Raw genomic sequence first — 8,364 nt, 5'->3', positions numbered from 1 at the left:
TTCGCAGATTCCCAAACTGGAGAACAAGCTAGGTGTCTACTACAGTAACAACTGGTCTAACGTCATCAAAAAATATGCAGTTTATCACTGACGCCTGGGAAATATATCTTAATATTTTGCTTATCAATCCTAATAATCCTAAATTCTGAGATTCCTTAGTTTTATCGAAAATCTTTCTATTATTGTGAAAGCTACTGCACAAAAATTTAAAATTTATTTAAAAATAACGTGTATACACTATTTACCTACTAGAAGATGGTTTTCCATGTTCTTTAAGAAAACAATGCACGCTTGAGGTCTAGAAAAGCTGCTAGTGGATGCCCGAGCCGCTAGGCGAGGGCATTCAGCTGTTTTTCTAGACCTCAAAAGTGCATTATTTTCTTATAAGACATAGGAAAACCATCTTCTAGTGGATTTAGAATATAGCATTAAAAAGAGCACAGAAAGTTTATTAATACAAGACTCGCGGCCGCTCACGGCATTTACAAACGCACGCAACATCGGTAAAGTGAAAGTTTAGTTTATTCTTTTTTTTGCAGCTTCTTTAAAAATGAACCAAGATACCATTTCATTCATATTTCCTATTTATAGTCCTTTCTCCGACTACCAAAAGATTCTCACACGGCCGACAAATCTAGTCGAAATATTTACGCATTCAAGTTTGGTTAAGCCTACTTCAATTTCATTCAAATGAAAAATTTTCATGCGTTCGTTTCGGAGCAAGTTTTTCAAATTCGCCTCTAATTTCGATTTAAAAGAACAAAAGTGGAGTGTTTTGTCTTCAGCTTGGGTTAAAGAAAGGTTTCTTACCTCAAAACGTTTCTAAAGTCCCGCTTGTTTTGCTAAATAATTTCTAATCAATTTCGGGCAGTTCACGGCAAAATAGTGGCGTACACAACTCCAAAGAAAAACAACAAATTTCAACGATTCTTTCTTCATCCGTCGCTTCCTTTGGCACTGTCTTACTTCCATTTAAGGAGGCTCGATGTAGTGTTTTTTAGCCGAAGGGTGGTTGTTTTGAAAATTAAAATTATCTAGGAAGCCAATGTGCGATTTTTGCCAAAATACACCATAATGATCAAATATGACCAATTTTTAATTTTTTACACGTCACTTAGTCACAAAGGTTACCATAGCAACGATTAACGTTTTCTTTTGTTCTCAAACAAGCTTGATTTTCTCGAAATCTAGATTGACTCTTGGTGTTTATTTTTTGATATGTTTAAGTTTAGTAGATTGGCTAACTGTTGACGAAATTTTAGAAAGATCTGTAAGTGCGTTTTCAAGTAAATCAAGAATGAAATTTAAAAAAAACCCACACCGTTTTAATATAAAATAGGCGCTTTAAAATTGCTTCGTATTATTTGAGCAAAGTTACTCTTACTGAAATATAAATACTTACACCATCAAAGACCATTAACTAAAAGCGAAAGACTTTTTGCTTTAATTTGTTAAAATATATCGACTGCCGATTGTAGGAAATTATAAGACAATACCAAAAACTTCATTCTTGATTTACTCTAAAACGCTCTTACAGATTTTCCTAAAATTTTGTGTACAGGTAGTCAATCTACTATACTTGAATATATCAAAAAATCAATACCAAGAGTCAATCTAGATTTCGAGAAAATCAAGCTTGTTTGAGAACAAAAGAAAACGTTAATGGTTGCTATGGTAACCTTTGTGACAAAGTGACGGGAAAATAATTAAAATTTGGTCATATTTGATCATTATGATGTATTTTGGCAAAATTCGAACGTTGGCTTCCTAGATAATTTTAATTTTCAAAACAGCCACCCTTCGGCTAAAAAAACTACATCGAGCCTCCTTAAGCAAGTAAAACGTTTCTGATAAAAACTTGCTACTTTAAAGCATAATTTAAACAACAAAACAAGAGAATAGAGGCGAAGTCGTTCAGCGAAATTCGACAAACAATTCGCACATCCGGGGTACCGGGCTTCTATAGTTTTCAGCTATGTTCTATAAAAAATAATGCCCGCTAGAATTCCATCGCGCGTATACAGCGGCTATATTCTAAACAACTATATATAAAGAACTCTATAAAATCCTCTTTGAGAACTTCAATACGCCAACTAAATAAAACTAAATAATTACTTTTTTTGTAACAAAATAAAAAATAGACCCTTTTTACCTGGAACACATTGCTCTTTAAGGTTTCAAGACTGCCTTCTTTTGAATTTTTAGATTTCGGAGTTTTACATCAGTCCTCCGTACAAAAAAGAAAGGAACATTATGGCTTTTTAGAGATTTGAAGAGCATATAATCCCTTGCACAGAGTCCCAAACGGGTTAAGGACTCCATGCATGGCTCCGAGCCGGGCCCAAGGGCTTCATGATCTCTGGCAAATAATATTAGGGCACCAAGCAGCAAAACGAAAGGGATGCTACTAAAAGTGGTAACGGGGAACCGGTAACCGGGAACGACCGGGAACCGGGAACCGGAGTCTGGGAACAAGTGTACAGCGGTAATCCGTATAAAAATTCAAAATGGCGGACGAAAACACGGAAAAGGGTCTGGGAACTAGTGTTCGAACTCGATTGTCGGAGCAAACAGCATGATAAATCGACTTTTCGTGTTTTTTTGGCTGATGCAGTTCTAAATTGTGAGCACGGCCATGTGGGATGCAGGAATAGTACGGCATGCTTATAGTTCGTTCGTACACGAGGCCTGTTGCATCAGTGCTGTTCGTCTTGCGACATCGTAACTAGTTTTTAGCATTTTATTGGTCACTAGCATTTATTGGGTTTTAGCACAGTAAATTTACTTCATCTAGGCATATTACTGGTACACTTTAGATTTAACTCGATCTACTTGGGCTCGGTTGCATTTTACAACAGTAGTGAGCTTTTGCAACATTGGCAACTAGCGTTTACAATTGATTTATTTTGCAACATTGGCATCAAGCTACAATTGTTTTCTATATACTTACAATATGGCTGGAAAGAACGGTACTGGGCAAGATATTGAGGTTGAAAACACAGAGCTTCAAGAATCGAGTTCCAAAGATCCTGGTCAACAGCCGAGACGAATCCCCAAGTGTCCGAGATGTAAGTTGCCTCATGAAGGTCACACTTAGGCCGATCCAGGGCCGTATTGTACCGGTCCAAGCGACGACCGTGCTGATGCAGATGGCGAGAAGAAAGATCAGCTGGATGAAGAAAAAGCCCTGACAGAGCAGCTCAGCAAGCTCAAAATGGCAGAGCAGGCGATCGAGAAGGCAAATCGTATCGAACAGCTCAAATTAGCCATCGCTGAGAGCCAGACACGAATTATGGATCTCAAACAAAAACGACCGCTGTCCTCCCAACAGTCCAAGTCCTCGCTGGCAAAAACTTTACCACCAACTATACCATAACAACAACATTGTCTGACAAATTGCTGACCGATGCCTCCCCAAAGGTGCTGTTTAGGCGGAATTTTAATTTGGGACGAGTTGCAAGGTAGGTGAATGATCATTAATATTTTCTTATATTCAAAGATTTTTCCTGGAGTTGTAATTAAACGTGTGCAAAATCTGGGCAAGGTAGATAACCTGGATTTTTGGTAGACTTTTTTAGAAGTTCGATGATCATGACGCGGCAATACTACGCGTACCAAACCAACTGTTCCACGAACAACCAAGATTTCTTTATAGATGGTCGGTTCTTTTCTTTTCCTGGGCTAAGTTCTGTTCATGTGATACATCTTAGCGCACTGTGTATAATTTGCGCCGACGAAATGCCGAAGGCGAAAATGATCGAATCTGGAATATTCCATTCTGGTGAATTAACCGAACTTCCATCCGCCGTGCATCTAAAATGCATGCTGATATCAGCTGCTGTTGTTAAGCAACAATAATAGAGATAATAGAGAACTTCTGTCACACACACTGACAAGGTTGTAAACCTCATGTCAGCAGGACATGCAACTGTGTATAAGAATTTTTTTAGACAGTTTCGCAATGGGAGAATTTGTGTGTTTTTTATTTATACTATGGCAAGTGCAATTGTGAACCACATTGAATCTTGAGGAATGCTTAACAAAGTTCAAGCACAATTCCTCACTTGGAAATCACCAATTTACTTGTTGAAATACTTTTACGATGTCAATTAATGTTTATCTTGTGGCCAGTAATAGAAAAGACAAAACTTCTAATAAGGCCATGCAATATTTTCTGAAAATTTCAAACACCCCTCCCCGAACCACCAGTACAGTCGCTAATGCTATAACTGATTATGGAAACCGAGGTAAGCTCAGGCTTGATGGGCCACTGGGCTCAAACGCAGACTTAACCAACAGCTGTGATGCCATAACCCCTATTGCAATCATGATACAAAGTGATCATGTACTTTTCACGACAGATGGTATCTTGGACTTTGCATGTCAATTTGTTCCATTATTGAAAAGAAAATAACTATTTGGTGATGGCTTTTCACCAGTTTATTGTATGCTGTTATATTTCAGCACACTGATCATAGCTGAATTTCATTTTTGCAGGTTTTCAGCAGTTGGCTAAAGGACAAAAAATAGATACCAGTGTTTATCTACTGCAAATAAATTGGAAATTCTCTTTTTCTCATTCTGTCCGCTGATCATTTTGTGTTTTGTTCAAGTGACTGGGGATGTTCTTTCCAGCCCACACCTTTTGACGGCCTCGTGGAAAGCTCAGTGTGTTGCATTACAATATATTTCTGTGTCATAATATGTTTTTGTGAATCTGTAAATGAATTCAAAACACTATGTGTCTTGTAAAAATGACCATGCAGTAGGACAACACAACACATCATTGGTAAGCAGTTTGTTATTTATGGCAGGCATCCAGTTTTATTTTTTTTACTGTGATATGAATTCGGAATGAATGCATGCTGTTGGGGAAAGACATATATACAGAAAATCAATATTCACAATATTGCAAAGTTGTCTTTATTTCAATGTCCATCCTAACACTCCGTGGATGTTGCAAAAAGGGTAAATCAGTACAATTAGACACCCCTGGAGAACCGTACTTTATAATTTACAGTACAGCTTTGATAGCACATGTTAAATTTAAATTTTTCTTTTTATGCAATACCATGTGTACGAAGAAAAATTGATTTTTGGGACATTGGGACAATGATAAACACTGTATTATACTGAATAGCATCTTGGAAATGCTACAAATATTCAGTGTGGCCTACAAAAATTGTTTGGTTTAAGGGGTGGACCATTTGATTTTTGATGGGGGGGGGGTTGCAGAATTTTTAGGCTGCTAGATATTTTTTTTTTATTCTTCCAGCCCTGCAGGATTTTTTTTTAATCTTCAGGTTCTTGCACGATATTTTTTAAATGGAAATTTGGAACACAAATTTTGAAGTTAACTTGACCATCACCAGCCACTCATAATTGACATAATTCACCCTATTAAAAACCACTTAACACGCAATGCCTTTTAAAGTTTACATCTTTTTTCAAAGCAGTAAAAAGTTTCATCTTTTTTCAATGTACAAAGAAATGCATCTCCACTAGCCTGGGGCTAGTGGATTTTACTGTCAGGCTAGTGGATGTTATGCATCACTTACCCACTGGGCAAGCGAACGTTTTTTCCTGCTAATTACGTAACGCTACTCAGAAAAGCCTCCAGACTTGCATGTAATGGTTCCAACTCCTTGGGCATCCAGGATTCTAACAAGGGGGTTCAAAAAATGAGCCACCGAAGGCGGACCCTTCTAGGGGGGTACGGGGGCATGCTCCCCGGGAAATTTTGAAATTGAAGTCCTCGGAAATGCGGTTTCCAGCTTTTTGAGGGATGATTGTGGACGGTTTAAATTTTATTAAACAAGGACTACGTTTAAGACTTTACAGTACAAGATCAACTGACTCTTAGAAAATGAAACTGAAATCATTGTAATATATTTGTCTTCGCCATCTCTCAAAAATTGGATCAACGAGTAACATTCTATGAGGTTGTTGTTCGGCAAATTTCTGAACTATAGCATCGTAATCGACAGGCTTTTCGTAATGGCTACTCATTAAAGCCAGGCCCGAGAGTCTCGGTTGTCATCGTCGTTCGAAGATGGCCCTTGACTAGTTTTAGAGTGCTGTTTGAGCACTCGTTGTCTGCTAATGTCACTGGAATTGTACATGCAATTCGCAACAACAGGTGGATGTTCGGAAAGATGTTTTGAATCTGAATGCATGAACCTCTTTGAATCATAATGCCCTTCTGGATCAGAGGGTTCACTTTAATAGGAAATCTAATTGGTAAATCACGCGTCACGCGCTTGCAAAATACCAAATCACGCATTGAAATATGCGATGCCCAGTGTGACTCACAGCTACTTCAGGGGCCGTCATGCGTCACGCAAAACTCCTTTGCCACGCCCTGATTACGGCTGCTCGACATTTTTTTCCTTCTTAACAATTCTGCATGATATTTTTTTAGAACCAGAAGCACGTGCTCGATATTTTTTTGGGGATTTGCACAACCCCCCCAGCAAAAATCTAATGGTCCACCCCTAAAAGCAAAACAAAACTCACCATTCATATTACTATCTAACAACCTACAAATGCCAGAAAAAACTGTTTTTATGTCAAGAGATAGATGTACTTGGGAACTTCGTTAACGAGAGTTGGACAATGCATAAATATGACTCAACAATTTACGAACATATGATCGATCGGATAACAAACCAAGCAAATATATATCTGCTAATGTTACGCAACGCATATGTTCCATCCTGTCAAATGAAACCAATCCCGCAACTGTAGTGGAAAATACAGCATATTATGACTTACCCTACTATTCGACTGCATTTCAATAAAATAATTTGATTTTCGAAATGTGCTATTTCGATCGAAGCTATTGATCAGCGTGCAAGCTCCTTGCTCCCACAGTCGTCCTTTGCGTTGCGTCGTGTGTAAATGTAGATTCGAATACTGGCCTTGCTTGAAAGATTCCTTCTAGAAAGAAACAAACATTCGTATTCTTCTAATACACGTCCATAAGTTCGCATTACAACTCGAAAACCATCGCTCTGTCTGCGTGTTTTTATACACGATCGGTGAACCAAAAGGCGGCTTCCCATTTGTCAAAAGGACAGTTGGCCCTGTCCAAATATATTGGGATTATCTGGTCTGGTAACACTATAAAGCATTTGATTCTGTCTTTTCGTCCGCCATTTTGAACTCTTATACGGATTACCGCTGTACACTCGTTCCCAGACTCCGGTTCCCGGTCGTTCCCGGTTACTGGTTCCCCGTTACCACTTTTAGTAGCATCCAAAACGAAAGGGGCTCCAGGCTCCACGTCGAAAAGTTTAGAGCACCTGACACAACGTCATTAAGTCTACAGACAGGTATTTACAAATTAAATAGCAAAATTGAGATCGTGTTTGTTAATCTACTAGCTTTTCCAAAAACTGCGTTAAGAGGTTTATGGTACCTGCACAAAATACTTACATGGCGTCATTTAAAACGTATTCTAGACTATTTTCTTGATAATATTCTTATTACAGTCGAAACCGAAGAACCGTAAACGCCAAAACTTATTTCTGGAATGTTTATTGTTCTACGACCAATCAGATTCGAGACGTTACCGCAAACAAACCGCAACTGTAATTAGCCAGAAGGTTACGATTCTTGAATCACGAAACGACTTTTTCGTCTACATTAAGTCTTCAGATCACCACCGATTAACAAACACTCTGGAATTGTTAAATTTCTTCTATTTCAGAGTTGCAACATAAGCAAAGAATAACTATTAACGATAAATACTGAAAAGAGAAAAATAATCAAACAGACATGGCTAGACAGCGCGTCTGAAAGCAGAATAAAATTGAGTTTTTGATTTTTTTTTTTAAAAAAAAATACGACCTATCCGTTGTTTTCACTTACAATCATTTTTAGGTTTTTATCCTTTTCCCCATTTCACCAAACAATTTATTGAATAAACTTTACAAAAATGTTCTCTCTACCCGGAGCCGGAACAGTTCATGAAGCGCGTCGCAGCAAAACCCTCCGGCCCAGTATGTCACACAAGCATACCCGAAACATTTTTATGTTTGATCCAAAACAAGTTGGCATTTTGCAAACATACAGCAGTGATCATGAATCCTGCTGAAAGAAGGTAGAAAGTGCGTGTGATAGCAGTATGAAAATGTATTTATATGATTTGTAGAAATTTGCTGTTTATTACGTTTCACCGAACAAATGTTCGTTAGAAAAATATGGATTAATTTAATTAAAATCATATGAGCAGGAACATTTGTTCACGTGCTAAATGCCAAATATACCTCGAGAACAATACAAGCGCCCGCGAATTTAAGGAGTATATAACGGAATCGCTAGTCAGCGTCAAAGAAATCTTTCCTCACCAACATTAGAGTT

The 8,364-nt window shown here is 38.0% G+C and overlaps 1 long non-coding RNA gene across 1 annotated transcript in view; it reads right to left on the bottom strand.

The window, feature by feature from the left end:
• LOC144651570 (uncharacterized) overlaps positions 1-7,482 on the bottom strand; it is a 21,019-nt gene extending 13,537 nt beyond the window's left edge. The window contains exon 1 of the long non-coding RNA XR_013570340.1: positions 7,421-7,482. This is a non-coding gene — a long non-coding RNA (uncharacterized LOC144651570). The remainder of the gene's footprint in view (positions 1-7,420) is intronic.
• Positions 7,483-8,364: the final 882 nt, after the last annotated feature.

This window comes from Oculina patagonica, chromosome 4, assembly GCF_052425735.1.
Source record: "Oculina patagonica isolate OP01 chromosome 4, crgOcupat, whole genome shotgun sequence".
Classification (NCBI taxonomy): domain Eukaryota; kingdom Metazoa; phylum Cnidaria; class Anthozoa; order Scleractinia; family Oculinidae; genus Oculina; species Oculina patagonica.
Note: the sequence above shows the minus strand (reverse complement) of the source record. Positions and strands in the feature narration are given on the sequence as shown.